Source organism: Dendrobates tinctorius, unplaced genomic scaffold (genome assembly GCF_039654945.1).
Source record: "Dendrobates tinctorius isolate UK_male_01 unplaced genomic scaffold, ASM3965494v1 ptg000098l, whole genome shotgun sequence".
In the NCBI taxonomy this organism is placed as follows: Eukaryota; Metazoa; Chordata; class Amphibia; order Anura; family Dendrobatidae; genus Dendrobates; species Dendrobates tinctorius.
This window is the reverse complement of record NW_027361766.1, coordinates 9441942-9460489: the sequence shown is the minus strand read 5'-3', so window position 1 is coordinate 9460489 and position 18548 is coordinate 9441942. Positions and strand designations below refer to the sequence as shown.

General features: G+C 45.6%; 1 protein-coding gene across 1 annotated transcript in view; it reads left to right on the top strand.

The window, feature by feature from the left end:
• Nucleotides 1–11198: 11198 nt before the first annotated feature.
• NRAS (NRAS proto-oncogene, GTPase) overlaps nt 11199–18548 on the top strand; it is a 48280-nt gene continuing 40930 nt past the window's right edge. The window contains exon 1 of the mRNA XM_073587087.1: nt 11199–11485. The gene's annotated coding sequence lies outside the window, so the exon portion shown is untranslated. The remainder of the gene's footprint in view (nt 11486–18548) is intronic.

Below are 18548 nucleotides of genomic sequence, written 5' to 3'. Positions count from 1 at the left end.
CCACTGTATGGTGTGAAAAAATGCACGCTCAGTACCTCAGCAGGACAAAAAAAAAAATTGGGATTGCTTTTAAAAAAGCAGTTTGCGGAGCAGTGGGTAAACAGCAATGCAGGAATGTCAGGAAGCCTTAGAAGGCAGCCCAACAACCAACACCACTGATACACCACTATATAGCCTCCCCTTGCACTGCACAGTGACTGGTGTGTTGTACAGGCAAAATCGCTAGCAGCAGAAGCAGTTTTTTTTTTCTTCTCAGCAGAACAAAAAAAAAAAATTGGGATTGCTTTTAAAAAAGCAGTTTGCGGAGCAGTGGGTAAACAGCAATGCAGGAATGTCAGGAAGCCTTAGAAGGCAGCTCAACAACCAACACCACTGATACACCACTATATAGCCTCCCCTTGCACTGCACAGTGACTGGTGTGTTGTACAGGCAAAATCGCTAGCAGCAGAAGCAGTTTTTTTTTCTTCTTCTCAGCAGGACAAAAAAAAAAATTGGGATTGCTTTTAAAAAAGCAGTTTGCAGAGCAGTGGGTAAACAGCAATGCAGGAATGTCAGGAAGCCTTAGAAGGCAGCCCAACAACCAACACCACTGATACACCACTATATAGCCTCCCCTTGCACTGCACAGTGACTGGTGTGTTGTACAGGCAAAATCGCTAGCAGCAGAAGCAGTTTTTGGTGTCTTCTTCCCTGCCTAACGCTCTCCCTACAAAATCAGCAGCAGCTCTCCCTATTCTGAGATCAGCATGAGTAACATGGCGGTCGGTGTGCACGCCCTTTTATACCCCCTGTGACGCCCACCAAAGCAAGCCAATCACTTGCATGCCCTTCTGAAAGATGGTGGTGACCCGTGCCTATGTCATCACGTTGCCCACAGTTTCCGTGGATCCTGATTGGCTGAAAAAGAGCGCAAAACAAACTTTTGAAACGCCACTTTGGCGCGTAAGTCGCCGACCTCGTGGCCGACCTCATCCTAGGGTCGGGTTTCGTTTCATGAAACCCGACTTTGCCAAAAGTCGGCGACTTTTGAAATTTTTTGACCCGTTTCGCTCAACTCTAATTGTAACATTTAACAACTCTAGCTAGCAGTGTGGTGTGTGACACATAAGCAGATACATCTTGTTTCCTTCATGAAGGAGGGACTCTTAAAGTTACAGAGCCTATTTTTAGAGGGCAATCAGGTGGCATTAATATTCTTAAAGGGCCATTATTAAACAGTGGGTCTCCTAAACCGTTATTGTCTATGCAGTGAGTGGATGGGCTGCCAAGAATTACGATGCACCCCAATACCCGTTTCTCGAGAGGTACAGGAGGGCTTCCTGAAAAAATGTTGCATTGAATGCAAGGGCTGGCCTGCCCCAAAATTAAATGCACCCCAATAAGCTTTTCAAGCTACGTACTGGAAGGGAACAGGAAAATCCACTTCACATGATTCATTTTGCCCTCCCATACTCTTTTCTTATGCATTGACAGCAAGCCTGCCCTGCTGCCAAGTCATATGCACCCCAATAAGCCTTTGAAACCACATACTGAATGGGCACAGGAAAATCCACTTCACGTTATTCATTTTGTACTCCCATTGTTTTCTTATACATTGACTGCAAGGCCTGCCCTGCTGCCAAGTCATATGCACCCCAATAAGCCTTTGAACCCAGGTACTGGATGGGCACAGGGAAATCCACTTCACATTATTCATTTTGTACTCCCATACTCTTTTCCTTGCAACTGGGTGTTGTTAAAAATTTTGCGTGCTGGCTGCAGAATGCGTTAACTGGGAATCCAGCAGTGAAAATGTTCTGACAGTCTTAAAGTAGAGTTTTTTTTCTGTTTTTTTCCAGGCATCTCTTAGCTGTTTGACCACATGGAAAGCTGAATGTACAGTGAAATGGAGTCTGTAAAAGCAAAACTTTTAATTACTCCTAACTGCAAATTTTTTTAAGCCTCAACTTGCAAGTAGGGGGAAGGGATCACCTTTGGGACGTTTTGAGAGGTCAGCGTAGCTTTCCACCTACTTATTTTTGCTTCCTCCATTTGACTTCTGTAATACCAGAGGTACTAATCAATAATGAGGGAGATGCACAGACCTGCTCGAGCAATCTTCTACCCTGGGTTTCATTAGTCCTTTTGTGCTGTCCTACTCTTTGAACCTTTAAGAATATTGACAAGGAGAAAACAAAACCCTCTCAATGTCCAGTCAAAGCTTAGTGTAGGATGGTGCAAAGTTTTGAGCATACTCTAGGAGTGATGGAGCAGCTGGAGAAATACTGGTTAGGATAGTGTCTAAAGTTCTTTATCCTCAGTGGTATATTTATGCTGATGACGCCTAAATACTTGCATTTATTTGTCTACTTGGGATATTTCTCCTACTCCTCTAAAGTCCTAGTGAGTATATCTGCTGTCTTGTAAAGCTCTGTTTACATGCATCAGGACTGCATCATGTGAACATGGTCTATCTTAGAAGTGGTGCACCTACACGGTAGGCGCACACGATCGGGAATTGCTGCAGTTTTGACACTGCGTATTTATCCAGCATCAAACCTGCAGAGGCCAGATGTTACAGCATAGTGAATGGGATTTATAGAAATACTAGGTCCACTATGCGTCTGTGCACCTGCGAATCACACGCGGACAGACATTGACATGCGGTGTTTCTTTCAGGACTGCAGCATGTCAATTTTTCTTGTGGAGACCCTAGTCTCCAACAGAAATTTCATCAATAGAATGTATCGAATGCAGTAAACACATGTGGATTCACCTGCATTCAATAGACGGCAGCGCTTTGGACACAGCGAACATGCACTGCAGCCAAAACGCTGCTACTTCAGGATCGTGGGAACATAGCCACAAAGTACAGATAATCGAAAGGATTCATACTACCCTGGTCACTCTTCAAGTTTGGTACTTCGTGGTAGCCAGGGCAGTCTTTAATTTCTGTGCTGGCAGCCTGGGCACTTCAGCCACTTATTAGGCCTCACACAACGGTCATGGGTGTGACCTCCGAATTTTCAGAACTTGTTTTGTTGCACTATTTGCAACAGATTTATGAAAGTGTTGCTTAGTATCTGCTGTATTTGTCACATCTTTTATATATATTTTTTGTAATTCATGAATCTTGAACCATGCCTAGATTCCACTTGCTTTTCATGTCATCATGCTGCAAAGTAGAAACGGCATAAAGTGAACTGTGTTGCGGTCAAATGCAATCCTGCAGCCCCAAGCAAACTCCAGAAAAAGATCATCTATTTTCTGTAGTACCTTAACATTTAGGAGGATCTGTCATATGTGACAGCATTCATAGTCGGATGGGAGCAGTAGTCCTATCAGACAATGGTTGCCTACACAGACCCGCACACACACAGGGACACACGCAGACACACGCAGACCCCCACACACAGTCTCTTCCTCCTCCTGATCTGTAGTGTTTCTCTCACCCACATCCACAGCAAATCCGCAAATCTTTTTACACCTGTGGTTTTGCTGCGGATGTGCCTGACTCAATGGAAGTCAATGGGTGCAGTAACGCTGCAGATCCGCAATAAGAATTGAAATTCTGTGGAAAATAAAATGCTGCAAATCTGTGCTGATTGTTTCGCAGCATGTGCACACCAATTCTTAATTTCACATAGATTAACATTGGCTGTGCGCTACACTGCGGATTTGATGCAATTCCGCACGCCCAAAAACTCTGCGGAAACGCATCAAAATCCGCAACGTGTGCACATAGTCTTAGAGAATCCAGGTTGGGACAATCCAGTCACCTGGCCTCGTACATCAATAGACAGCTTCCTAAGCTTCTCGTTACCTCATCACTGTGGGGCCCGCCTCAAGCAGGGAGCCACTGGTGGGGGTATGCGGCACTGGAAACAGCTCTAATCCCGGCGAGTCAGCGGAAGGGTGAGTCTCTGTAATTTGCTCCATCTTGGGTATTTGCTGGGATTGTTCTGTTTGCAATTGTGTGTTGGTGGTTCAATAAATTGTCACACTGTTTTACTCTCACCCTGTGTTGTCTGAGTAGTGTTCTGCCCCCAAGGAGAGAGAGCGGGCATTCAGTGGTATGAGCCCTGGTCCATGCAGTCTTTCTAAATACAGCCAGCCCAGTGGACGTATCTGCTGACCTGATTCAGAGTTGTATTGCTGCTGCAGATCCACAGGTGATTTCACCAAAAACAAGAAACAAATGGACATTTAGAGGTCTAGATCTGTGCTGCCAGCTGATAATGTCAAACGCCAGAGAAGATCTAATAAAAAGTGTTCTTTTTATTTTTCTACACGTTTCGGAGTGTACCCACTTCTTCTCAAAATAAAAGCCATATCAATTGATGGGTTATTTTTCCTAAAGAAGTGGCTTATGCTTTGAAATGTGTAGAAAAATTTTAAAAAAATAACACGTTTATTATTTTCTCTGGCGTTTTATTAGCTGGAGGCGTAGATAAAGACCACTAACGAGCTCAATTTTTTTTTTATAATATCTTCTGCAGGATATGACTTGCCGGATCACTCCAGTGTTTTGGAGAACCAAAAGTCGCAACTCAATGTAAGTCTGAGTCTTTTTTTTTTTTAGGGTCTCCCCATTTTTAATAACTGTCAAAGCAGACAGCTGTCGGCTGATATTAATAGGCTGGAAAGGCCCCTGGATATTGGCCCCCTCCCAGTATAGGAAGACCAGCTAACACCTGTCTGTTTTCCCTTAAACTGATTATTAAAACATTGGGGGGCCCCTACGTCATTTTTTTTCAATTATTTATTAATAAGTACACAATACAACACACAAGGCATTGCGCCACTTCTCCACTTGAACCTCCGCCTCCTTGTTATTATTTTTATTTTATTACGGTATGTTATTTTAAGTAATTTCCCTATCCACATTTGTTTGCCAGGCAATTGTCCTGCTCTTACTTCCATTTTGCTTCCTTTTGCAGCCCCCTAGCCCTTACTATGACCATTTTACAGCACCAAAGTTTGGGTCCCCATTGACGTATATGGGGTTTGGCTCCAGGGTCAAGTTCTAGTACCTGAACCAACCTTTTGGACAAAAGTTTGGCTTAACCCAACAAACTCTCACTTCGATCGGTCCACTCATCTCTACGGCCTGGACCATAGCTCTGGACAGGTAATTTACTTATAAGTGAAACATGAATTTCTCAGAAATAAGACCCCAGATTACAGATATCAAAGGTATTGCTTTATTCAACTTTCAATAAGGCCACTTCTACGCGGAATTATTTTGGTCAGTATTTTACATCAGAATTTGTAAACTAAAAGCAGGAGGGGGTGCACATGTTTCTATTACCGGTATACATTTTCCTCTGATTGTTCCATTCCTGGTTTTGGCCTACATATACTAATGAAGTACAGAATGTGTCCTAACCTGCATGCCCATATAGACTGATTAGGAGGGATGATCCTACGGACAGATACCCCTTAACCATGATGGCGGAGCACTATGTGAGCTTGCTTTGTACATGCATGGCTCTTCTAGGACACAGGGTAGGTCTGATGGGTGCAGAGTGTAATGTGGCCATCATGCCAGTGTCTTTGACTTTAGGGACACTGGCCAAGCAGACCGAGTGCTACTTAAAGCACCACTCCAGCATTCTTTTCTCAGCACTGGATTGTTGCTTTAAATGTAAGCCCCCTACTCCTGGTCATATATTTGCCCTCCGGTGTCTTCACCGTTTTTCAGCGAGACAAAACTAGAGGATTGAGTTGGAGGCAGAATCCACATCTTTCCATATGTCTAAAATGTTTAGTATGCTTCACCATATTGTAAGATTGTGATGTTTCCTGCAAGAATTCTACTAAACCGCAATAAGTAGCCAATCAAGCATGGGTCTCCTATTGTAGGGGATTCCTACATTTAGTAATTGTCCAGCGCCACCTAGGGCTTTATTACGATATTGACAATGTAATTACTTTTCTATTTCTGTGTAACATGCAGCATGGCCTTTGGCCTCCTTCCTTTGCATTTAACTGTTTTAAATGCCCGAGTTTTAACCCCTTAGTGACCAGGACTTTTTTTTTCCAAGTCTGACTCGTGTCTCTTGCACACGTGGCAATAACTCTGGAATGTTTCATCTGATCCAGTGATTTTGAGACTGTTCTTTTGTGACTCATTATGTTTTATGTTAGTGGTAAATTTAGATCTATATTTCTTTTGTTTATAAAAAATATCAGCCGTTTGACATTTTAAAAAAAATCAGCAATTTTCAAACTTTTAATGTTTATACCTTTAATCCAAAAAGTCATACCACACAAAACCGCTAACCAATAACATTTACGTTTGTCTTACAGCAACATCGTTTGTAAAATGTAATTTTACTTTGCTAGGATTTTAGAAGATTTAAAAATGTATCATTAATTTTTCATTTGTTTAGGGACATTGTTCAGCTTTGAAATGACATTGAAGACATACATATTAGAAAAACCGCAAGTGAGACTATTATAAATTGAGCACTTCTGGCAGAGGGAAGCATGAAGTGCTCTAATATTTCCCAGTAGACGGCTGCACTGACTTTGTCTTGGTAAAATACAGTGGACCTACACCAGCAGATGACATGGCTCCCCAAACCATCAATGATTGTGGAAACTTCACACTAGACCTCAAGCAGCTTGGATTGTGGCCTCTCCACTCTTCCTCCAGACTCTGGGACCTTGATTTCCAAATGAAATGCAAAACTTACTTTCCTTGTGGAGTGTGTCAATGACTGCATTCTGCATATCTGTCAAGTCAGCAGTCTTCCCCATGATTGTGGAGTCTACTGAAACAGACTAAGGGTCCCTTTTAAATGCTTAGGAGCCTTTGCAGGTGTTTTTTGTAATTTTTTCTAATTTACTCAGAGAATGTTTGGGTTTTCATTGGCTGAAAGCCAAAATCATCAACATTAACAGAAAAAACACTAGAAATAGATCACTCTGTGTGTAATGACCCCATATAATGAGTTAAACTTTTTGTTTTGAAGAACTGAAATAAATTAACTTTTTGGTGATATTCTAATTTTGTGAGAAGCACCTGTACTTACACATTGGATCCGTGAGAACTTCTTGTGGAGAACGCCGCAGGAAAGATGGTCAGATCGGCAATGGTTGTTGCTTTACCTGGACTTTGACATGGATGATAGGTAGATGGAATGTTATAAAAGAGTCTAATAAACCCCTCACTGTCCCCTCAGCTCAGGACAGAGAAGGACAGCTGATTAGATTTTAATCCATGTTTAGGCCATAGTAATGGGCTGTCAGAGTCAAAATAATATGCAGAGCAAAGGTGGGGACAGGCTTAAAATCTTGAGAAGGAGAATTTTTAAGTTAGGAAGTCTCCATCCCACAGATTTAAATATTGAGTACATTTTGCATAATTGTTTGTCATGAACTGCTCCTCTACTATTTGTTGCCATCAGTAGATACAATTTTAATATGTATTTGTGTGACCTAGACATGTTTTTAATTGGTTTGTTTTCTTCTATTTAAATTACTTTTCTAGATACATTTCCCCATATAAAACCAGAATGGAGGTGGATTAAGATGTGGGGACCGAGCTTTGCTGGATGCAGACATTGAATGACATCTATTAAAACATATGACACTTACGTTAATTTGTCTGTTCCCCCCCCCTTACCTTCTTCCTCCTCCTCTTATATTTTTGGGATATTGAGTTATGTGGTTGGTTTTGCAGGTTGCTATGGGCGATTACATGTAACTGGACTGGGTCATGGTTTGGATTAGCTGACCTACAGTTGTAGCCAAAAGTATTGACACCCCTGCAATTTTGTCAGATAATACTCAGTTTCTTCCTGAAAATGATTGCAAACACAAATTCTTTGGTATTATTATCTTCATTTAATTTGTCTTAAATGGAAAAACACAAAAGAGAATGAAGCAAAAAGCAAAACATTGATCATTTCACACAAAACTCCAAAAATGGGCCAGACAAAAGTATTGGCACCCTCACCCTAATACTTGGTTGCACAACCTTTAGCCAAAACAACTGCGACCAACCGCTTCCGGTAACCATCAATGAGTTTCTTACAATCCTCTGCTGGAATTTTAGACCATTCTTCTTTGGCAAACTGCTCCAGGTCCCTGATATTTGAAGGGTTCCATCTCCAAACTGCCATTTTTAGATCTCGCCACAGGTGTTCTATGGGATTCAGGTCTGGACTCATTGCTGGCCACCTTAGAAGTCTCCAGTGCTTTCTCTCAAACCATTTTCTAGTGCTTTTTGAAGTGTGTTTTGGGTCATTGTCCTGCTGGAAGACCCATGACCTCTGAGGGAGACACAGCTTTCTCACACTGGGCCCTACATTATGTTGCAAAATTTGTTGGTAGTCTTCTGACTTCATAATGCCATGCACACGGTCAAGCAGTCCAGTGCCAGAGGCAGCAAAGCCACCCCAAAACATCAGGGAACCTCCGCCATGTTTGACTGTAGGGACCGTGTTTTTTTCTTTGAATGCCTCTTTATTTCTCCTGTAAACTCTATGTTGATGCCTTTGCCCCAAAAGCTCTACTTTTGTCTCATCTGACCAGAGAACATTCTTCCAAAACGTTTTAGGCTTTTTCAGGTAAGTTTTGGCAAACTCCAGCCTGGCTTTTTTATGTCTCGGGGTAAGAAGTGGGGTCTTCCTGGGTCTCCTACCATTCAGTCCCTTTTCATTCAGATGCCGACGGATAGTACGGGTTGACACTGTTGTACCCTCGGACTGCAGGGCAGCTTGAACTTGTTTGGATGTTAGTCGAGGTTCTTTATCCAACATCCGCACAATCTTGCGTTGAAATCTCTTGTCAATTTTTCTTTTCCGTCCACATCTAGCGAGGTTAGCCACAGTGCCATGGGCTTTAAACTTCTTGATGACACTGCGCACGGTAGACACAGGAACATTCAGGTCTTTGGAGATGGACTTGTAGCCTTGAGATTGCTCATGCTTCCTCACAATTTGGTTTCTCAAGTCCTCAGACAGTTCTTTGGTCTTCTTTCTTTTCTCCATGCTCAATGTGGTACACACAAGGACACAGGACAGAGGTTGAGTCAACTTTAATCCATGTCAACTGGCTGCAAGTGTGATTTAGTAATTGCCAACACCTGTTAGGTGCCACAGGTAAGTTACAGGTGCTGTTAATTACACAAATTAGAGAAGCATCACATGATTTTTCGAACAGTGCCAATACTTTTGTCCACCCTCTTTTTTATGTTTGGTGTGGAATTATATCCAATTTGGCTTTAGGACAATTGTTTTTGTGTTTTTTCATTTAAGACAAAGTAAATGAAGATAATAATAACAAAGAATTTGTGTTTGCAATCATTTTCAGGAAGAAACTGAGTATTATCTGACAGAATTGCAGGGGTGTCAATACTTTTGGCCACAACTGTATATGACCCCTGTGCGTCGTCTGGGCGTCTCCTTTTGTTGTGATCATGTGAGCGCTACCTTGGTGACGCCATCCTGCAGTGTGCGCTGTCCGCACATGGTGACCGTGTGTCGTTTGGAAAGGCTCTGGAAATGTGAAATGCCTCCTTGCCCTCCAAAAGAAATTCTGCAAATTCTCTGCTCCCAAATGCCCCCTCTCTTCTGAGCGAGCCCCAGTGTGCCTAAACCGCATTTAGCGCCCACGTTTGCCATTTATGTAATGATCATAGTCAGCCTATTTAACGGCTGCGTGTCTCCAGAAGCAGGAGCTGCGCCCGGCATCACTGCAGCAACAAATTAGCAATTTTCACTCAGCAACATCCACTGCTACTTTTTATGGAGAATACCCATAGAGTCAAAATCGTCACTACACCTGTAGATAAATTCCCAAAGGGGTGTAATATCCAAAAAGGGGTCACTTGAGGGGGGATTCTGCATTTCTAGCACTTAGAGGCTCTGTATATGGAGTCTGCAAAGTATTCTAGGGAAATCTGCGCTCTACGATGCAAATAGCGCTCCGTCCCTCCCGAGTCCCTCCGTATGGCTGAGCAGTACTGTGTAGCCACATATGCCACGCTCAGCAGAAATTGTGGGACAAATTTTGTTGCAATTTTTTCTCATTTACCTTTATGAATATGTAAAATCTGGGGTCAAAACAACATTTAGTGGTAAAAATTTATTCTTTTTTTCACAGCCCAATGGTAAAATTCTGTGACGTTCATGTAGTATCAATATGATTAATGCACCACTAGAAGAATTCATTGGGGGGTGTAGCTTGTAAAATAGGGTCTCTTATGGGGGGTTCGGCTATTCTGGCACCTCAGGGGCTCTACCAATGTGACATGGCACCCTCAAACCATTCCAGCAAAATCTGCACTCCATTAAGGCACTTCTTCCCTTCTGAGCTTTGCACTGTGCCTCAAAAGTAGTTGTGCCCCACATATGGGGGAGGGGTGTACTCTGGAGAAATGGCACAACACACTTTTGGGTCAATTTTCACCTGCTATCCTTGTGAAAATGAAAAAAAAATGTGGCTAAAAGAACATTATTGTGGGAAAAATATATTTTTTTCATTTTCACAGTTTAACATTGTAAAATTCTGTGAAATAACTGTGGGCTAATTGTGCTCACACAAGTCTAGATAAATTCCTTGAGGGTATTAGTTTCCAAAACGGGGTCAGTTATGGGAGTTTTCCACTGTTTAAGCACATCTCTCCAAATGCGACATGACACCCACAGACCATTCAAAGTCTGCGTTCCAAAATGTCACTCCTTCCTTTCTGAGCCCTGCCATGCGCCCAAACAGTAGTTTTCCCCCACATATAGGGTATCTGTGTACTCAAGAGGAATTGCACAAATTTTTGGTTCTGTTTTCTCGTTACCCTTGTGAAAATAAAACATTTGGTGCTAAAACATTTCTGTGAGGAAAAATGTGACTTTTTATTTTCACGGCTCCATGTTATAAGCCTCCATGAAGCAACGGATGGTTCCAAGCGCCCACCACACAACTAGAAACATTCCCTGACTACATTCCAGATACATTTTGTGACATATCTCTCTGATTTAAGGGCATTAAAATTGCTAAGGCTTCAAAAAAATTTTCTTCAAATTTTAGATGTTTATAAACGCAAGTAACAATGACCAAAACATAAAATACAATGTCATGAAAAAAAAAGCCTCAGAATGATCCGTTGGAGCGTTCCAGTTTATCACCTCATAAAGTGACAGTGGTCAAATTGCAACATGAGGGTCGGTCCTTAAGGGGTTAACACGGTACTGCGGGAAGGAAACCCGACCCCAATACATGTGCTCGTTACTGCGCGGACCCCTGTTCACATGCACGACAGGCTGCTGGGGGCAGAGGTGCGGGACCAAGAACGGTGTCAGCCCAAACCCGAGCTCACAGCAGCGGGCGAGGAGAGCGGAGGGCGGAGATCTCGCGAGGGCTGGAGCAGAGCACGCGGAAGCGGCTGCGGGGGGAGGAGGGTGCAGGGTGCGCCCGGACAGAGCGGCCGCTCCGGGAATCCAGGGACACAGTGACCGGTGCATGGACCGAGAGGGGCGCGGCGCCGCGGTGTGGACGGTGAGTCACTACTTCACACGTGGGTTTCCGTATGGTGAGGACCTCGCCGCTCCTGTCGCGACTGCGGCTCTGTCGGGACAGCACTTTCTATCCAGCGTCCTAGGCTCAGTGTCGCTCTAGTGAGGAGTATAGGAATCTCCACTTACGGCACAGGCTGCTCAGTGCTCACACACGGTGCAGGTGGGGAAGCAAAAGCCGCATCACTCTGAAATCCGCAGCAGTGCGCATGGGGCACAGAGGGTATGAAGGGGTCTATCTGCCCCGGACCTCCACCCATTTGAAGAATGTAAAGGCCCCCACTGCAGTGCCCGGCCCTGATAGTGGGGACCCCCCGGGCTCCATTCAACTGGAACTAAACTTTTCAATTATTTTTTTTTAATTGTTACAGTTCTTGTTACAGGGATTACCCTAAAATTGTACGTTATAGAAAGGGGATAAGTTATTTGTTGGGGGGTTCAACCACCGGGATTCCCCCCGACTCTGCAGAACCCCGCTGGAATGGGGGGAGATGCGCATGCTTGGCCCCTATCTCTTCGTACACGCCCGATAATGATGCACAGCAGCGCACATCCACTCTGTCAGCACCACTATAGTATATGGCGCTGTTGGCGCGTGCACCCGAATCCCGTTTTGCGGGGGGTTCGGACATAAGCCCTGATGGGAACAACAAATGGGTGCCAGAACGCAGGGTGACAGCACCCTTAGGGTCTGGGCTGCTGAAAATAGCGCAGCGCTGCATTGCCAAGCATGTGCATCCGCTGCATTCACGGGCTCGCTGGCCGGTGGACTCCCACCGATCTGTATGTTATCACCTACTCCATGGATTGCGTGAAAACCAATGTACACACTGTTCATCTATAGGGTCAGCTGAGCACAGGGTCGTGCTGGAGTCAGACCCTCCTGATTCATGAAGAGGCACTGAGGATCAGGAGCGCCAGGCAAATGGCCACAAACCCTCCCATCCTGCTGTCCGTCATCCCCCCGTCTCACCCCAGCTCTGCCCACTTTGTCCCAGCTGCTTGAAGATGGTGCGAGAACCCCAGGTCACATAACGTTAGCCCGACCTACAGTTGTTCCAAACTGACGCGCCTTTCCACCGCTCTTTACCTCAGAATACCGACATAAAAGCTTGAATGAATGGGGGGCATCCATACACCCCCACTGCAAGCTCATGTACAAGCTTGGTGTTTCTGCACCACAGTGGGAGGGGTCGCTGGGGGGCTCTGTGCATCCACCAAGTCACATTACTTCAAGATACTTTTCCATTTTATCAAATCTAAAAGCTGCTGATGTAATAACACAGGACTTAGCTATTCTTTCCCCAGATGACCTATTACTCCAGTGGTACTCCCGGATGTTTACATGCTGCAGCCAATCAGTGGCCACAGCGGTCATGAGCTGTGCTCTAGGCGTCGTGGTACCCACAGTCTGGCACCGCACATGACTACTGCATGTAATCAAGACAGCACTGCACTCCCGTACAAGTCTATGGGTGCGTGCGAAACATTGGCCTGCGCTCGGATGACATCTGCAGACAGGCTATGGGGAAATGGAGCTCTCCATCTCCTCCGCATCTGTGTTGTGATTCCCTCATGCAAGAGATTCGGATCACACTCGGATTGAACTCTGACAGTGAGCTGAGTGTCATTAGCATAATCAGCCCGATTCTCGCATGAGAGAATCGACGGCCGCGTGATCTGGCCTCGCTGCTTCCACTACTAGGACGACCCCTTCTTAATCGAAATGTTTGGCCCCCATAAAACAATAAAGCCTGTACTCCCCTCCTGTGCCGGCGCTGTTCCCATAGTGCCGGCACTCGCTCTCCACGTGGCTGACGTTGCTGTCTCCGCCTTCGGACGCCTTGAACATGCAGAGGCAGTCCGGGCTACAGCTGATCTGACTTCCTCTTCATTCTCAAAACGTCCGAAGGCAGAGACAGTGACGCCAGTGCAGAATGGACGCCGGCGTCGCGTGTCGTAACACTGCATGACAGACCAGGGGAGTGCAAGTGGCGACACTGCGGGAATGGCGCGGGAGGAGAGTATAAGCTTTTATGTTATCAGGGCCAAGCGAGGGCTATGAGAAGTTCTCCAAGCAGTGGGACAGCCGCTTTTATTCTGATCGCTGCGGAAACCATTGGAGCGGCTGGGGGGATTAGGATGGTAATTAAAGGGATTGTCCACAATTTGATAAACATAACTCCTTCCTTTCAGAAACTGCATGACTCCTGACAGTGAGATGTGTCTGATATAACAACTACATCTTGGGCTTCCTTCACATGTCTGTATAAAAACAGTACCAGCGTCATCAGTGTCTGGATCAGTGTGGCATCAGTGGTTTATAAATTGCTGGAAGGATATAAAGCGCAATAGGGTCTTATCTGGGAATTAAAAGATTAACTTCAATTGGATTTACTCACCAGATAGAGCCCAAACCACAGGCTCATAGAAATATTAGCTGCTGCAGATCCACCGGTCTCCTCGTGACCAGCCAAGGTAAAAAAAATGGGGACAAAAAGTTGGAATATCTCCGCACTGCTTAAAGGATAGAAGTCCAGATAGATAATCAGATGAAAATGTGGTTTTATTCAACGCGTTTTGGAGCACTGACTCCATCAGGACACCACAAATTTATATACATATATACATGTTTGACAGTTCTTAAATAGGTACCTATTTAAGAACTGTCAAACATGTATCTATGTATATACATTTATGGTGTCTAGATGGAGTCATAGTGCTCCAAAATGCGTTGAAATACGCGAGAAATCCGCATGCGTAATTCCCGTGAAAAACTAGCGTTTTGCAAGCGTAATTAGCTTGCAGAATGCTAGCGTTTTCCAAGCGATCTGTAGCATTGCTTGGAAAACTGATTGACAGGTTGCTCACACTCGTCAAACATAGTGTTTGACAAGTGTGACCAACTTTTTACTATGAGGCTGCCTATGCGGCATCAGTAGTAAAAAGATATAATGTTAAAAATAGTGAAATAAAATGTTGTGATATTCTCACCTTTCGGCGTCCCGCGCAGCGTCCCCAGGCCTCAGCGATGCTCCCGGCAAGTCCCGTTCCCAGCGATGCCTTGTGACAATGACCCCAGATGACGTAGCATCTTGCGAGACCGCTACGTCATCACAGGTCATTGTCGCAAAGCATCACTGGGAACGGGAGTTGGCGGAAGCATCGGTAAGGACCGGGATTGGTGTGGGGGCCGCCGGAAGGTGAGAATATCACAATTTTTTTATTTTAATTTTTTATTTATTTATTTTTTTCAGGGATGTGATTCCCGTGGTCTGGAGGACAGTCTCCTCCAGACCCTGGGTACCATCCGAACATTTTCGGATGGTACCCAGGAAAGTAAACGGAACAATGCATTCCTATGTGTGTGGAATCGCCGCCGTTTCGCAAAAAAGAATGAGCATGCTGCGTATTTTTCCACGATGCGATTACGCCGCGGAAAAATGCGCAGCATTAGCACAGCATGTTTGGAATGTCATTGAATACAATGGGTTGCTTATTTTATGCGTTCTCGCGGCGAAAAAACGCATAAATTCTGCGGGTATTCCGCATGTGTGCACATAGCCTTAAAGCACGCTGATGCCATCCATGTGCTGTACGTGATGTTCACAGACCCATAGACTTGTATTGGGCCTTCATCTTCCGTGCTGCTGGTTAAACACTTGTCTCTGTGTGATTTACACAGACACACATTTCATGTAAAAACACGTACATGTGCAGCGCACCATAGGTTATAATGGGTACATGGTATCCGGAAAAAACACATACCACACGTACTGCAGAGTTGTCAGTCATTTCGTGGCTCCAGCTATTAAAATTTTGGTAGCAGGGAGAAATTGAAGTTTTGTTCTCCCTGCAGCCTCTCACTTCCAGTCACTGAGGCGACCCCCCCCCCCCCCACCCGGAGCTGTGATCAGCAGGGCTGTGGAGTCGGAGCTCATTTTGGTGGAGTCGGTATAAAATGGTCCGACTCCTAAAATATATAATAAATTGGGTACAGTAGTTCAATGCAGAATGTGCTGAATATTTTTTCATAGGAATTTGGGAAAGTTATGAAATGTCCTATAAATGGCTGTTCTATTCCTTATCTAAGGCTACATTCACACACAGCGTTTTTGCTGCGTTTTTTGAGGATACGTTTTTCAGCTGCAAAAGCAGATCAGCTTTTTAAAAAACTGCATCACCTGAAAGGTTTTTGAGCTCATAGATAATGTTTTCAATAGAGCAGATTTCTAATCTGCTTTTGCTATCTATCCATTTATCCATATCTGTCTATCCATATCTTATCTGTACCAAAAAGAATGAAAGCCGGGTAGCACACAGACTAAAGGTACTGTCACACTTAGCGATGCACCAGCGATCCTGACCAGCGATATGACGCGGTCAGGATCGCTGGTGCATCGCTAAGTGGTCGCTAGTGAGCTGCCACACAGGCAGATCTCACCAGCGACATCGCAGGGGTCGGGAGTCGTTACCTGTCAGACGAGGCGATCCTGACGTCCACGCGTCACTCGTCGTCACAGCAGGAAGCCCAGCAGGAAGCTGACGACGAGAAACAGTCTAGGACATTCTCGCGCGATCAGCGATAACCAGCGGGGGAGCGGTCGGAGGTAAGTATCACACATAGCGATATTGCTAGCAATATCGCTGCTGCGTCACAAAAACCAGTGACGTTATAGCGATATTGCTAGCGACATCGCTTAGTGTGACAGGCCCTTAACACTCATTATTTTTTTTTTTTTTTTTGTAGCACCAGTCAGGTACACCTCATAGCTGCCCAATTGGACGCCCAGGACAGGCATTGCTCGTCTTCAGTAACACCTCAACATCAATTGATAGTTGGAATAAATAGACTGCATTCACCACATCTTAAGGTGCAGGCTTTATTTTCAAGTGTAGGGGTGTGCAGCATAAGGTTCTGCAGCAGTTGAGGTGTGCAGTATGAGATTCTGCGGAACAGTATGAGGTTCTGCCCCCCCCCCCAGTTTTGATCCTGGCCAAAACCGTTTCTAAAGGTACTGTCACACTTAGCGATGTACCAGCGATCCCGACCAGTGATATGACGCGGTCAGGATCGCTGGTGCATCGCTAAGTGGTCGCTAGTGAGCTGCCACACAGGCAGATCTCACTAGCGACATCGCTGGGGACGGGGATCGCTACTTACCTGTCACACCAGGCGATCCTGCGTCCTCCCACCCGGCTCCACGCGTCGCTCGTCCTCACAGCAGGAAGCGCCACAGGAAGCTGACAACGAGAAACAGTCCTGAACGTTCTCGCGCGATCAGCGATAACCAGCGGGGGAGCCGGTCGTAGGTAAGTATCAGACAGAGATATCGCTAGCAATATCGCTATAACGTCACCAGTTATAGCGATATTTCTAGCGATATCTCTTAGTGTGACATGCCCTTTATAGATATGACGAAACCTCAGGTAACCCTAAATGAAGGTCAATGGACACAGGTGGCCGAATTGAAGGAATTGCTTAATCACTTATTTACCGTAACTAAAAAATTACAAGCTGAGGATTTAACTCCTGGCATTTTCATAAGGGAGTGGAAGAACTTGCTATTTTGCCTGTCCCAAAGAGGAGATTTAATCGCAGATGGCATTTCTGCTTCAATGAAACAGAGAGAGACACAGCTATTGGAAAATAAAATGTTTCTGGCAACTGTTTATATGGACCCAAGTCATCGTATACTGCTTGATGATCAACAGCTTACTAAAGGAAAAGAAGCTCTGACTGAGGTAGCAGTTAGGATGAGTGGCCTACAGGAGGACTGCCAGGCGCAAGAGGACTTGGGTCCTGACAGTGCTACTGCTGCCATATCTTCATCCTCATCAGATGAGGAGTTTGACAAGTATTTTGATGATATGGAGCAGGCAAAGCGTTGCTGCAAGGAAAAAGATTTCACTCCGTCTCCTATAGCAAGCAGATTGACCATATTTCAGCAAAATGTTTCACTTGCTCTCAAAGAAAAAAAAATTCAACCGTTCATCAAAACTGACTGTGCATGAGGCAATTCCTTTATACCCGGAAATTGTTAGAGATGTTGCCCATGTGGTTACGGCTTTGCCTCCAACCCAAGTTACTGTAGAGAGGTTGTTCTCTGGCCTTAAAATTATTAGGTCAGATTTTAGGTCATCTATGAGGGAGCATCTGATGGAGGCAATTCTATTTCTTAGAACAAATTCATAGACTGCACAAATGTTATTTAGTATGTTTTTGTTGAAAACTGGTTTTTGCCACTTACATAGTTTATTACATACCGTATTTTTCGGACTATAAGACGCACCGGACCATAAGACGCACCCCAATTTTCAGTAGGAAAATAGGGGGAAAAAAAATGTGTCAAATGGGGGTCCGTCTTACAGTCCGAATTCAGCTTACCTGGGAAGGGATCCGGCACAGGTGGAGAAGTAGTCACAGGGGTCATTCAGTGGTCCAGGCTCGTGCGGTGGCAGCTCTGTGCTGGGGCAGGGGCAGCTGTGCTGGGGCAGCTGGGCTGGGGCAGGTGGGCTCTACGGTGGTGGCAGCGGGCTGTGCTCTGGTGCAGGGGCGGCGGCTCCGCCGGCATTTCTTCGCAGCCCGGAGGCTCCCGCACTTCCCTTGCTGGCCGCCACCATGTTGCGGTGGCCTCCGGGAGCATGGACGCCGGAAAGATGGCCGCCGGTCCGGGGACGGCGCATGCGTGGGATCAGATCTCGTCCTGAGATCTCGGGGGACGAGATTCAAATCTTGGCAACGAGATCTCATCCCCCGAGATCTCGGGACGAGATCTGAAGCTGCGCATGCGCTGTCCCCGGACCGGCGGCCATATTCCCGGCGTCCATGCTCCCGGAGGCCACCGCAACATGGCGGCGGCCAGCAAGGGAAGTGCGGAGGCCTCCGGGCTGCGAAGAAATGCCGGCGGAGCCGCCGCCCCTGCACCGGAGCACAGCCCGCTGCCACCACCGCAGAGCGCCGCCCGCTGCCACCACCGCACCGCAGAGCCCCGCCCGCTGCCACCAGCCACCAGGTTAGTACCGTGTATTGCGACCATAAGACG